A 13665-nucleotide genomic window follows, 5' to 3' on the forward strand; every position below is an offset into this window, starting at 1 on the left:
ATATACATATACATATACAAATGTCAGGTCTCAGATTTGTTACTGCTTAATGCTCAATTATAAATGCCGGTTGACTGACGTATTACCACGTAAGCTATGTTATAAAATGCTGTTCTATAATGTTATTTCATGAGTTAATAAAATGTATTCGAACCTTAGGTAGGCTGCTTGAATCGTAGACATAAATCCTTTGATAAATTGCCAAAAACATTAACTGTTTTGTTTAATGACAGTGACGCCTGAGTTACAATGAGGTTTTTGCTTCGCTTTCATTTAAAATGAGGAAAGGCTCGCTTCAGTCGTGTTGGACAAATTGTATACGTGTGCACTTTCGAGGCTAGATAAGGCCGGTCGTAAAATCCCTATCATGATTCTCAGACGGCGCCTCGAGCCGCGGGCAGGAGAACGCTCACATGCGCGTGATTTTGCGTAACACTAGCAGAATGTTTAGGTTGCAGACATAAAACCTATCGTGAACCATATATATTTTGTATTAATCACAGCGACGCTTGACTCTGTATAAACATGCTCTGAATTACTCATTTTGAACAAACCCATATACTTTATGGGTTTGTCGAAGCCAAGAATGCACCCTCCCTTTAATGAGTTATATTTTCTGCCTCGTCGGAGTTTTGAAATCACATCTGGTCCGAATGATAAGGTGCGTGCTGCACTCCCCCGAATGACAGAGCGGATAACGGTGGGGGCTAGGAATGACGGGGAGGGACTCTCGCCAGTCGCTTTGTTCTCTCGGAGATTTTCTGATAATCGTATTCATATATAAATGAATGAGAATCAATGTGTTTTCAGGAAGGCTTGACTTGGCATGTTCTTGCTGTAGCTTGCTGTAGACGTCGGTCTCCTCCGGATCCGTATAAAGTGTTATTTTAATAAAGGTCTCGTCATTCTCAAGCCTGTTGGTGGAACTCTACCTCGATCAGAAAAGGTGGTTTCTGACATTTGGTGCCGTGACTCGGATTGCAGCAGACAGAGGACAGAGAGAGCGGACCCCGAGCGACAGAAGGAAGGCTGTCCGAACGCCGGGACGCCGGCACGTCGTACCTTCCTTCCTGGAGCGGGTTCAGCCCGTTCCTTTCTGCCTTCTGCTCTGCCTGCTCTCCGAACAGAAATTGTAAGTAAAGGCTCATTTAGGCCTCAGAATGACGTAGCTTTGTTAAAGCCAGGATAAACAAGTAAGGATACAAGTAAGGACTTAACAGTAAGCTTAAAGTTACAGTTAGCACCAGGAGGGGAAAATGAGGTCGGACAGCCATATAGGTTGAAACCAGGTGGCCAAGATTTTTCCAGGAAGGAACAGCCCAGAGACAAGATGGGGTATGCCATTGCATGCCAGGGAAGGAGGGCTGTGGTTAACTTAGACGGCCAAAGGGACATGGCCAGGAAGGGTGAAATGCGTAGGTACCAGGTAGGTTTGACAAGAAGGTAGTGACAACTACGAGGTCAAGCCAGGAAGCTCTAGACTAAGTTCTAGACAAGAGGTCCAGATAAAGCAGGCCAGGATCTGGTGGACAAGAGAAAATAAATAAGCTCACAGGAAATGGGCCAGGTGGCCACAGGGTGAGAAGGACAGGTTAGGTTTTGAAATATTGAAAATTGAAGCAGGAGCTGCATTGTAGGAATTTGAAGCTTCAGAGCCAAAGGAAGCAAGTTCAGGAAGCAAAGTTCAGGACAAAACAATTAAGGAGGTAGTTAAACAAGTAAATCAGCGAGTGATGCCGCTGGACCAGATACCAGACCAAGACCCCCCACCCCCCCAAGACCTGAGCTCAGTCCCAGGGCTCTAGGCAACACCCCAACACCCCGCCCTGCCTTCCCTTTTTTTTTTCTTTCACCTCAACCAACCCCCGTCCAACCCGTCCCAAAAATCCTTTTCCTTGAATGAGAGACGTAACATGAATGAGCAAAGATTGTTTGGGAGTGGCTGGAGAAAGGCATGATTTGAGTCGATCTGAGTTTCGCGCGAAGAATGGGAGACTCACTCGTATATGAATGAGGAATGAATGTATATTGGGATGTTAATTGACGTGTGTGTCTGGCCAATGTGTTTGTCTGTGTGTCATGTGCAAAGCAGAGGGTTTCGGTGTGAAACTTTGTAAGCGATCTGCTCGACTTGGGGGAAATTCAGGCCGGGAATGTCCATTTTAACGTCTATCCGAGAGAACAGGCGAGGTCCTGAACTGAGTCCGGATTTTCATCTGTTTGGGAGTTGTTTGGGAAGCGAATTGATATAAATCGGGTCAGGAAAGCACCCGGAGTGCCCTTGTCGATCTACTGTTGATATGAAGCGGTTTCTTGGAGATGGTTGCAGAATTCGAATCAATATGTGTGTTTTACTTGAATTGAAGAGTTCATTCAATGGCAGATATTGTGTATTGTATGTGTGGGATGTATCGCTGAGGCAGCTCACCTTTGGAATTGGTGTCATATAGTGCATTTTGGATCAGAGAGGTCAAGCGTCGGAGATCCTGTTTTTTTGCGATGTAAACCCCGCCGCGAACGCGAATAGAGCGGCGTGCAGGGAGTGTTGGGATTCGTGTGGAGGTACGAGGGTGCGCGCCAAGACGGGGGGGGGGGGGGCGGCGTGGCGTCGTCGCGTTGAGATGGTTGTGCCAGGTCGACCGGCGATCTCTGAATTTAAATCGGATTTTTGTCATGTGTGTTGTGAAATTAAACGTCTATCCGAGAATCCTGGCAATGGTCGTTTAACTAAAGTGTGGTACAAACCTGTGTTTCCGCCGTGCGGCTCCGTGGAAGTTTGGGTAGAGGGATATTGGGTGTTCAGACAGGAGCCGAGCGAGCCGCGAGTCACGGGTGTGCTGTATGAGATTTGCTCAGAGTGCTGGCGATAACTCGCCCACTCTCAGAGGAGGATGTGTGCCCAAATGCATTGTGGGTCATTTCGACTTTGCTGGATGTCGGACGTTCATGTCAGACGAGCCATGTCGGAATAGTGGCCGGCTGCGACATATATGCCAGGCAATGTCACAGGACGAATACGTTACTTATAAGATGGATTTTTATTTAAGATGGATTTATAAGATGGATAGATGGATGGATTTATTTAAGATGGCTAAAATAAACGATTTCAAGACAGAGTAATTAATTTCCGGAGCCAAGTTCCAACAGGAAGTCTTGTTCATACAGTAAGGTACAGTGCGGAGTGGCGGCTGGAAGATGCATCGATGCATTTGTGTTGACCAATTCGAAGTTTGACCTTTTAAAGTTTAGTTGACCTTTGTTCGAGATATGCAAGGGAAAGGTCAGAGGTAATTCACTAACCTTGGAAGAACGACAGGCGGAGTCAGCCCTTCCTCTTAAGAGAGTCTACAGGGTGTTGCTTTAACGACAGGATATATAGGACTTAAATCTGGAGAAGATGGATTTGAGTCACGTTAAATGGAGGACATTTGTGAGGATGAAGAGATGCAAGTAACGTGGATTAAATTGTGGTATCACGAGTTGGGTGCCAGAGATATTGTGGTTATTATAACTCACTGATTATAGGGGGCGCCGGGCGCACCGAGTACAGATCGGGTTGCATGATGGAGCACGCATGCATGGATTTTGGCTTTGCGAGGCTCCGGATAGAAATTGGCATTTCGATGCTGTGGATTATATTGTACCTGCCCGGAAAGGTGATGTCCTGTGCTGGGGCTGGCGACAGGCCTCTGTTATTTGTTTGTCTGTCGGTCTGATTGTAAGTCTTTGGTACTGGGAGGGCTAATTGAGTGCTCAGGCGTCATTGTTCCATGGAGGCAGGAGCTGTGAGTCACAAAATGTAAACGGGAACTTTGTGTAATCATCAAGTTTTTCCATCAAGGAAGGGGTGATGAAAAGTTATTTGTTTTAGTGTGAAGTAGGTTGGTTGCTTACTTGTCACAGTAAGATGAGAGTTGTGTTTTTAAGCTTGGTCTTTGAATGAATTGTTGATTGGAAAAGTGATTTCTGATCGCTGATCCGATCTGGTTTTGAATTGTTGATTTAATTTTGAATTGATTGGAGGTAATAAGGATTTGTGTTGATTTCCTGATTTGAGTTGATCTGGAAACAAAGACAGATGGGATTAATGTGTATATCAGGAACATTTTGGAAAAGAAATATGGATATATGACATTACTAAAATATAACCAAGCAATTGAGAGTTCTTGGGTTAATGGGATATAAATAAATGCATCTACAAGTTGATGGTTTATAAAAATTTAGTTCTGGATGATACTTAAACGATGAACAATGTTGGCAATATACAAAGAATGTGACTTGTTTTTTGGGGGGAAAACATGTGGTTTAAATTTGGTTGGCTAAGTTTTAAAGATGGAGATGTTTCGCAGAACTCTTATGATTATTTACATGAGTGGTGGACTATTCCATGGCGAAGCATTTTCCAGTTTATTGAAAGTTGGATAAGAGGGAGTATCCAGGAAAAGATGTTCAAGTGAACTTGGTGCTGTGAAAAGAATGTCGAGTTAATGGAAGTGTTTTGTTCGATTAATTTTGTTCAATTTGTGTTCAAATGACCATCGATGTTGGGGGCAAAGTTATGGGTGAATTTGGTGAGTGGGTTTGGGGCAAACGAAGATTAATTTAGATTTATCATAGTTAAGTTCGAGGAAGTTGATTTGAAGCCAGAATTTTATTTGGATGCCAGAAAGGAGAAAGGAGATGCTGAAAGCCAGAAAGGAGATGCTGTTGTCTACTCTGAATGACAGGTGGCGGTATCCAGGGCGCTGAGGAGTTTGTTCACGTTGTAAAGTTTGTTTATTTAGTTTGTTTATTGTAGAGAAGAGTGCTTTTGGGATTCCGGAGCCAGAGTGGATAATTTGAGAGTAGTAGGTGGTCCTTGTGGGCTTGGGAGTGAACTGATTTGGGTTTAATAGGCACAAGCTGGTCTAAACAGGGTGAGGAGGATGGTGTGATTGATGATGTCAAAGGAGGCGTTGAGGTGAGGAGAATGAAAATGTTGAGGTTGCCGGCATCAGAGGAGAGAAAAGGTCGCTGGTGATTTTGAGGAGAGCAGTTTCAGTACTGTGGCTGGAGCAGAATCCGGATTGGGATGTTTCATACAGGTTATTGGCAGAGTGGTGATGTTTGAGTTGAGTGGCCACAGCACGTTCCAAAACTTTTGACAGAAAGGGTAGATTGGAGATGGGTCTGAAGTTATTTAGGGTGTCAGGGTTTAGTCCAGGGTTTTTCCAGAATGGGGGTGAAGTTTCACGAGTTTTTGGGGAAATCGGTATGTGAAGCTGGATTAAGTTGGAACTGCTTGATGAGCCATGGAGATGGATTGGGTTTTGTTGTTGGTTGTCTGGGAGTTCGGTTGTTGCATTGCCAAAGGTTTCTGTGTGGTGGACACACTCGTTGGCTGTTGTCTTGTGTGACGTGGGTGGAGATGTATGTGGCTGTGTGTGGCTGCCTGGAGGGGAAGGCGGCTACAGTGGTTGATATTGGTTGTGGGTTGTCCGGGGTGCTTCGATTTGCATAAGGGGTGAAGATTGGGATATTACATTATTTTGAGTAAGTATTGGCATGAGTAATTACAGAAGTAATTATGAGTTATTATGAGTAATTAGTGGTATGAGTATTAGTTATGAGTTCCAGGTGTTGAGCTAGTTATGCTAGTTATCCAGCTAGTTATGAGTAAGTGATTATTTTAGTAAAATTACATGTTTCGCTGTGTTGTTGATCTGGGGACAAGCTAGTTTGATGGGTACCCTGGGGTCTTCAGCGTGTCTATGTGTTTGTCTGGCTGTTACACTAGACTCTGGGATGTGTTTTCATGAGACGAATTTCAGAATTGATGACAATTCAGTGAGTATGGTGGACAACGTGAAGTGGCTGGTGTGAAGGAAGGGGTTGGGAAAGATGGACCCCCTTCACGAATACCCAGTAGGGTAGCTTAATTTCAGACATAACAGTGAGAATCTATTGTGAGCGAATCACAGTGGGTGAGGAAAACATTGTGTGTGACCAGACACCAGAACTGACCAGAATTGAAATTGGAAGTAGACCAGGTCATTTCTATTATTTGTTTATTCGTGAAAATAAATAAATAATAGGGGGAGGTTCATGGAGGTTAATGGTGGTTTGTTTGTATTAATCGAGGTTAATGGTGGTTTGTGTTTGTGTTAATGGAGGTTAAAGGTGGTTGGTTTGTGTTAATTCTAGTTGAAACTCTCGCTGAAGTAATTTTCGTTTATTTTATTTTTTGATTCGATTTGAGAGTTGAGATGATTGATTTTTTATTAATTTTATAATTTTATTTTTATTGATGTTGGAAACAGGTAATGGGATGCTGAGAGAAGGATTGAATTTAATTTGAATTGGACTGGATTAAATGGGATTGAATTTAAAAATTGAATATTGGATAAAATTGGATCCACTTGAAAAAAAGTGGATTAGGAAATTGGAGAAAAGGTGTTCTATGAAACTATGAATTGAATGAATTGAATCTATGAATTGGAGACCTGTAGACCAGGCGCTCCCAGGAGACTTGTGGACCAGGTGTTCCACCAGAGGAAAAAGACCAGGTGTTCGTGGAGCACTTCACCTGCAAGAACGCCTTGGAACCAAGGTGGAAGGGACCAGTCCAGGTGTTGCTGACTACACCAACGGCAGTCTTTTGCGAGGGCAAGACTTCGTGGATCCACGCCACGCACTGTAAGTTGGCCATACAAGCACCAGACACTACACCACAGCAACCACAGTAAGGATGGGCCTAATCATAGGTACAATACTATTGATAGCGACAGCAGCTAGGGGAAACTCCGATTCCAATAGATGCGAAAACGAAACCCGACACCTCACCGTAACATGGGGACAAAGAGTATCACTACCATGTTTCGAACAGAAAGCCCTGCACACAAATTGGGTGAACATAAATTGGCTAGCACTGTCGGCAGGGCCTGGACGCGTTGGCATGGTACTACAAAAGCAACGAGAGTTCCGGGAAGACGGGCAAGCTAGAATTAAGACCTTGGCCCAACCAGGATACCAATGGGGAACCCCTGATTTTAAGCTACAAACACGCACACGCCTAGGGAAAGACATGACCATGCAGGTCTGGTGCAGCGTCTGGACCCCTGGCGCGGCCAGGGGCGAAACTAAATACACACCATGCATCGAATACATACTCACGCCACACCCCCAGAATAAGGCCCCAAAGAAGGGGGAAAACACATATTGGAAAGTGGCCAGGGAGGTGGCAACAATTCAAAATAGGACACACTGCTGGTCGTGCATGCACTTTCCCCAAGCAGGCACCACAGGAATACACATGATAGTGCTACCTCTGTCCCTCAATGACCTCTGCTCACAACCTATCGATTCCCCATGTTTAGTCACCACGCTGGAAAGAGAAGGGGTTGACAACGGCAAGAGTTGCAATCGACAATTTAATTATCGCCCGTCAATGATTGCCCATGTGGCCGAGAGGCCTGCCCCCGTCTGGGTCAAACCACAGAAAGGGACGGTCTGCCTCCAGGGTTCCGGCCACTTGCGTATGGGAGAATCAGAATGCGCCTACACTCTCCCCGGGAAGCTGGGACAAGGGAGCTCGGGGATTACACTACGAATAGTACTGCAAGATAAACACAACCACAACATAACGGCTATAACATTCTCTAGGGGGGTTAGTAGGATTAATGGGGTGGTAAGGGGAACCCAGTGCTTATCCACCCACCTGGTCCCACCCCATGGGACAATGTTTATATGCGGCGACAAGGCTTACCCCTATTTACCAAATAATTGGGGGGGCACATGTTATCTGGGTTCAGTCCTTCCTGACGTTGAGATACTGGATGAGCTAGACCCAAAGTCCTTGGACAGGCGTTATAAGAGGTCAGTCATGAACGAAGATGGAACCACTAAACTACACGGGAGCCTATGGGAAAAGGTGTTTGGTTTCTTCTTCCCAGGAGCGGGCACAGTCATGGATAGTTTCCGGATAGATAAATTGGCTTTGGCCCTAGAAAAGGTGGCAAACGACACCGCTACGGCTCATGACATACTATTGGATACGGTGATTCACATGCGTACAATGGTGATGCAGAATCGGGTGGCTTTGGACATGCTCTTGGCAGAGAAAGGAGGGGTATGCGGAATAATAGAGGGAAAATGTTGCACTTACATACCCGATCCATCTGAAGGAGTGTCAGCCGCAATAGTGAGACTAAGGGAAACTAGCCACGCCCTGACGATCGATCGGATCGCGCGCGAAAATTCTTATACATTTAGCTGGCTCACTGACTGGTTCCAGGGATGGACGGGCACCATAGTGAAGTGGTTATTGACCGCACTGGCTGTGATAATCGGGGTAGTAATTTGGGGGGCACTAATGAAATCTCTAGTCCTCCTCTGTATGAGAAAGTATTTTACAGGATGGAAATTGAAGAAGCCGCCGACAACGACTATGGTTCTGACCACAGAGGCCGTCGACCTGAACGGGTCCTTCAACAAGGCAGACGTGACCGGCGCTCCAGAAAATTGCATTGAATTTTGTAATGACTGTGATACTTGTGTTGATCCCATGTGGGAACTGGCTGCTGCCTGTAACGGTGTCTGTGATGACTGTGATACTTGTGCTATAAACCCCTTGCGTGTACTGGCTAACGCCTCTTATGTATTACAAGCTGACAGCTGCACGCCCCCTTCTGACCCAACTATGGATCTGATTGCGACGCTGGGTCTGGCGGTTGAGGGACCCGACGCGGATGTCCTAGACCCGCAAGCCGACCAGGCGCCCATGGGAGACTTTGACATAAAGGAAGTCCCTCTCTTTTCTTCAAATGTTTCGGATCTCTTTGATCCACATGTTGCGGATCTCTTTGCTTCAAGTGATTCGGATTCGGATTTTTACGCTCTGTACCCTGACCAGGAAATTGAGACACAAGATACTGACGACATTTTGTATTCCCCAGAACAGCAACACGTGAGGGACCTCATGGGCATGACCGTTGATTAACTTCGAAGATCTGCAAGGACTGCGTCTGCAAAGGGTGGGGGGAGCCAGTTCCGCAGGGGAAGTGATGCACCCTCTGGCGGAGCAGAACCTCATCTGGACCAGACGTCTTCGTTGTGGATCCGAAACGTTAATGAACTTTCATGTTTTGAGCCCTCAGGCTCCAAGCACGCACCACACGACACGTTCCCCAAATGCACGGGCGAGGCGCTATGGGCGCACGGTATGCCCTTGGGAGATACCCGCATTACACGATGGTCTTTCAATAAAGCCCGATGTGGCACGTTGTCTCTTGAGATACTTTGTCTCGACGAGACAAGAGGAAGGAATGTCAGGTCTCAGATTTGTTACTGCTTAATGCTCAATTATAAATGCCGGTTGACTGACGTATTACCACGTAAGCTATGTTATAAAATGCTGTTCTATAATGTTATTTCATGAGTTAATAAAATGTATTCGAACCTTAGGTAGGCTGCTTGAATCGTAGACATAAATCCTTTGATAAATTGCCAAAAACATTAACTGTTTTGTTTAATGACAGTGACGCCTGAGTTACAATGAGGTTTTTGCTTCGCTTTCATTTAAAATGAGGAAAGGCTCGCTTCAGTCGTGTTGGACAAATTGTATACGTGTGCACTTTCGAGGCTAGATAAGGCCGGTCGTAAAATCCCTATCATGATTCTCAGACGGCGCCTCGAGCCGCGGGCAGGAGAACGCTCACATGCGCGTGATTTTGCGTAACACTAGCAGAATGTTTAGGTTGCAGACATAAAACCTATCGTGAACCATATATATTTTGTATTAATCACAGCGACGCTTGACTCTGTATAAACATGCTCTGAATTACTCATTTTGAACAAACCCATATACTTTATGGGTTTGTCGAAGCCAAGAATGCACCCTCCCTTTAATGAGTTATATTTTCTGCCTCGTCGGAGTTTTGAAATCACATCTGGTCCGAATGATAAGGTGCGTGCTGCACTCCCCCGAATGACAGAGCGGATAACGGTGGGGGCTAGGAATGACGGGGAGGGACTCTCGCCAGTCGCTTTGTTCTCTCGGAGATTTTCTGATAATCGTATTCATATATAAATGAATGAGAATCAATGTGTTTTCAGGAAGGCTTGACTTGGCATGTTCTTGCTGTAGCTTGCTGTAGACGTCGGTCTCCTCCGGATCCGTATAAAGTGTTATTTTAATAAAGGTCTCGTCATTCTCAAGCCTGTTGGTGGAACTCTACCTCGATCAGAAAAGGTGGTTTCTGACACATATATACAGTCACGTGAAAAAGTAAGTACACCCCATGTAAAGTTTTGACTTTTTCAACATACAGCTATTTGATCTTCATTTCAACAATATTGATAGATAAAGGTGATATAATATAACAAATATCATGAAACATTTACATTTTGTAGTCCATTGTATAATTTAAATAAACATAAATGCAAATTTCGCATGTGGAAAAAGTAAGTATATCTTTAAAATATATCTATAATCTACTGTATATTCCACCATTTTTACCACTTTATCTTTCTCTGATGTATCTTACTCTTTACAGAGCACTGGTGCTGCCGAAGCAGCTTCTCGTTCAAGGGTTATACTGGGTGGTTTTCCATTGCCTTTCCAGCAGTAGTTCAGGCAATAATTTGGGATTTGGTCAAGGTGCCGGCGATAGCTCCCCTCCTTCCCCTCCTTCCCCTCCTTCCCCCCCCCCTCCTTCCCACACCTCCCCCCCAAGCCCTCTCCCTCCCACACATCTCCCTGCTCTCAAATGTTGTGTTTGTGTGCTGCCCCTGCTCTCCCCATCTTGTCTTCCGCTCCCTCTTTTTATATATCTTGTTTTTCTGGTTGATTTGTTTGTGAAGTAAATGTTAGCTCTTTCATGAGCCTCGATTCAGTATACAAAAAAAATAAAAAAATAGCTCGTCTGCTCTTCGCAAAGGACACCGTGGGGTCTTTAGCGTCCACCAACTAATACCGGCAGAGGGGACGCCCGTTTAACGTCCATCCGAGTGACGGAACACACATTGATCAATCACCCTGCCTGTGAAACACCAGGATGACAGTTTATAGCTGGTTTGAGATTGAAACCCAGGCTAGACAGCTTAGAGGCGTTTGTTCATACCTCTCACCTCATCCTCCCTCCCCTTCTCAAAAAAGCTTATTCTTACAGTGCATTTATCTTAAGAAAAGCCTATGACATCACAAGTACCATTTCCTTTAACAGAGATGTAAACTACAAGTAACTTCGGCAACAATAATCGTGTGACCAGATCAAGGTGGTTTGTGGACAAATTCGCCATCAACTTCACGTCATGCAGGACCATCGAGGGTGAAGGACCTGACAATTCAGATTAGGTCATCTTCATTCCTCGGAAGGTCAACCCTTCATCCCTATTTCACAGACAAAGTAACTTGTTGAAATGTTCAACCAGTGGTCATGTCTAGTAATTGCTCATCACATACAGCACATATTTACCAGCTGTGCTCTGCTTTTGGGGCTCTTGATCCTTGGCACACCTGAGCTCCTCACCCCATACAAGGCTTTTATCCGCAGCTCAATGGAATACTGTTCCCCCCTGTGGGCTGGTGCTCCTGCCTCACATCGAGCTCGGCTTCACGCTGTTGAAAGCAAAGCTTTCAGAATCATTGGAATCTCCTGCGATGAAGATAACTCCGAGGGCCTTTCACTTACTCACCGCAGGCAGGTAGGTGGTCTTTCTGTCTTCTACCGACTCCTCTCCGGCCTTGCTCCCCCAGCTCTCTCTGTGCTCTGTCCCCCTAATATTCCTTCAGGTCGCACAAGATCTGCCAGCAACCCTCTTATGGTTAAACTGCCAAAATCAAGGCTCTCTGCTGACCTTCACTCTTTCATTCCCCTTTTCTCCCGCCTCTGGAACAAACTCCCCCACTCCCTTCAATCCCACTCCTCCCTCCAGGTCTTTAAAACAGCTGTTCACCACCATCTCTTATCTTCCCCCATCCAAAACCTTGATCTTTTCTACCCCCGCTAATTCACCCCAGATACACTTTTTTTGAAATTCCAAACTTCTTTCCTGGAAGTCCTTGCAGTGTCCATATATTTTATACCTCTCCCACCTCCCCCCAAGCCCTCCCCCTCCCACATGTCTCTCGATGTCCCTGCTCTCAAATGTTGTGTTTGTGTCCTTCCCCCTCTCTCCCCATCTTGTCTATCGCTCCCCTTATTTTGTGTTTTATGTGTCGGTTTGACTTTTTGTGTGATTAATGTTAGCTCTTTCACGAGCCCCGATCTTGTGTATTAAAAAAAAAAAAGTCCAATGCAATACAAGAGTTTAAGCCTTTCCCATCACATGTTAAGCCTATCCATACATAAGATACACATGGATTAAACGCCGGGCCCTCAACAACTGCGCCACACACATCGACAGATTAAATGATCCCCAGGGTCTTAAAACAAACAATCTGTCAGTTGTCGGAACAATAACGATCGCTACATATATGCGGCATGTCCACCAGAGACTGCAATCATTTAATATTCCTACACGTCAAAAATTCATTCTCCAACTACAAAACAAGTTCTCTGATCATTCCAGCTTTCCCAGACAGTATGGATTTACAAGGGCCAGATAACAGCGAATAGTCATCGACAGTGCAAGGTAAAAGGAACAATGGGTGATACAAATCCCTTATAAGGACTTTCATATTTCAAACCTCGAGGAGCTATGTCTGTCATTCTACAAGGACATATCTGTGATTGACAGGACTCAAAATGACGCATCATAAAAGCATACAGAGACGTACTCAATATATTTTGTCGATAATGACAACGTTTTACTGCGTGTGGTCCTCGAAGCTATATTTATGGGATACCGGAATAACGTTCTTTAGAACCTACGACTTCCTTACCGACCACAGTACGTCTCAACGAGATGGACGAAGCCACGGACAAGCTGTCGTCCGGGGTCAGGACACTGTACGCAGGCGTTCCAGGCCTCGTCCCCAGATGCTGCAGCAATTTCGCGAGAGGATAATACTTCCGATGGACCAGTCCATCAGTACCATCGGTACATCAAGAGGAGATCAGGTCCTATTTCTAGATGTACCTGCCCTTGCTTTCCTCGTTTTCTCATCAATTCAGTCGTAATGTTCACTTGTCAGCTCTTCCATGAGCCTCGACACTGTATAAAGAAGAAGAAGAGGACAACAATAACCATGCACGAGCAAAGGGTTTATGCATACTTGTAACTGCCAAATTCAACTAAAGGTGTACCCAAACAATGATTGTGTCATAATCACGTAACCTAGGTAACCGGTCATCTCGACGACAATGGTATTGTATTCACAATTCAAACTTTTATTTATTTATTTATTTTAATCCACTGGACAGGACTCTGCTTATACCGTCTTTAATTGCCTCGTATATTCGTCCCCTTGGAGCCACCCACGCATCGAGGCCCATTCGCCCTCCAAGCCTGAGCCAGTGCACGGTCATTATACGGTGCCCGCCAGACCGGCTCACGTTCCGTAGACCCCGAAGCCGTGACCTATCCGTGGTTATGGCGGAACGAGTACCCGAGGAAATAAAGAGCAGTCGTTTCCATGGAGATCGTGAACGTTTTATTTATCGATTGCATTTTTTATTTATTTTATTCTGGATTCCGCGGCCAAAACGAGCCCCCGTCAGGTGCACGAGCGATCATGAAAGCTTG

At 45.2% G+C, this 13665-nt stretch overlaps 1 long non-coding RNA gene across 1 annotated transcript in view; it reads left to right on the top strand.

Moving 5' to 3' along the window:
* Positions 1-958: 958 nt before the first annotated feature.
* Positions 959-13665, top strand: part of LOC144890726 (uncharacterized) — a 171129-nt gene continuing 158422 nt past the window's right edge. Inside the window, exons 1-2 of the long non-coding RNA XR_013622496.1 lie at positions 959-1132; positions 6504-9536. This is a non-coding gene — a long non-coding RNA (uncharacterized LOC144890726). The remainder of the gene's footprint in view (positions 1133-6503; positions 9537-13665) is intronic.

This window comes from Myxine glutinosa, chromosome 2 (genome assembly GCF_964187855.1).
Source record: "Myxine glutinosa chromosome 2, kmMyxGlut1.1, whole genome shotgun sequence".
In the NCBI taxonomy this organism is placed as follows: Eukaryota; Metazoa; Chordata; class Myxini; order Myxiniformes; family Myxinidae; genus Myxine; species Myxine glutinosa.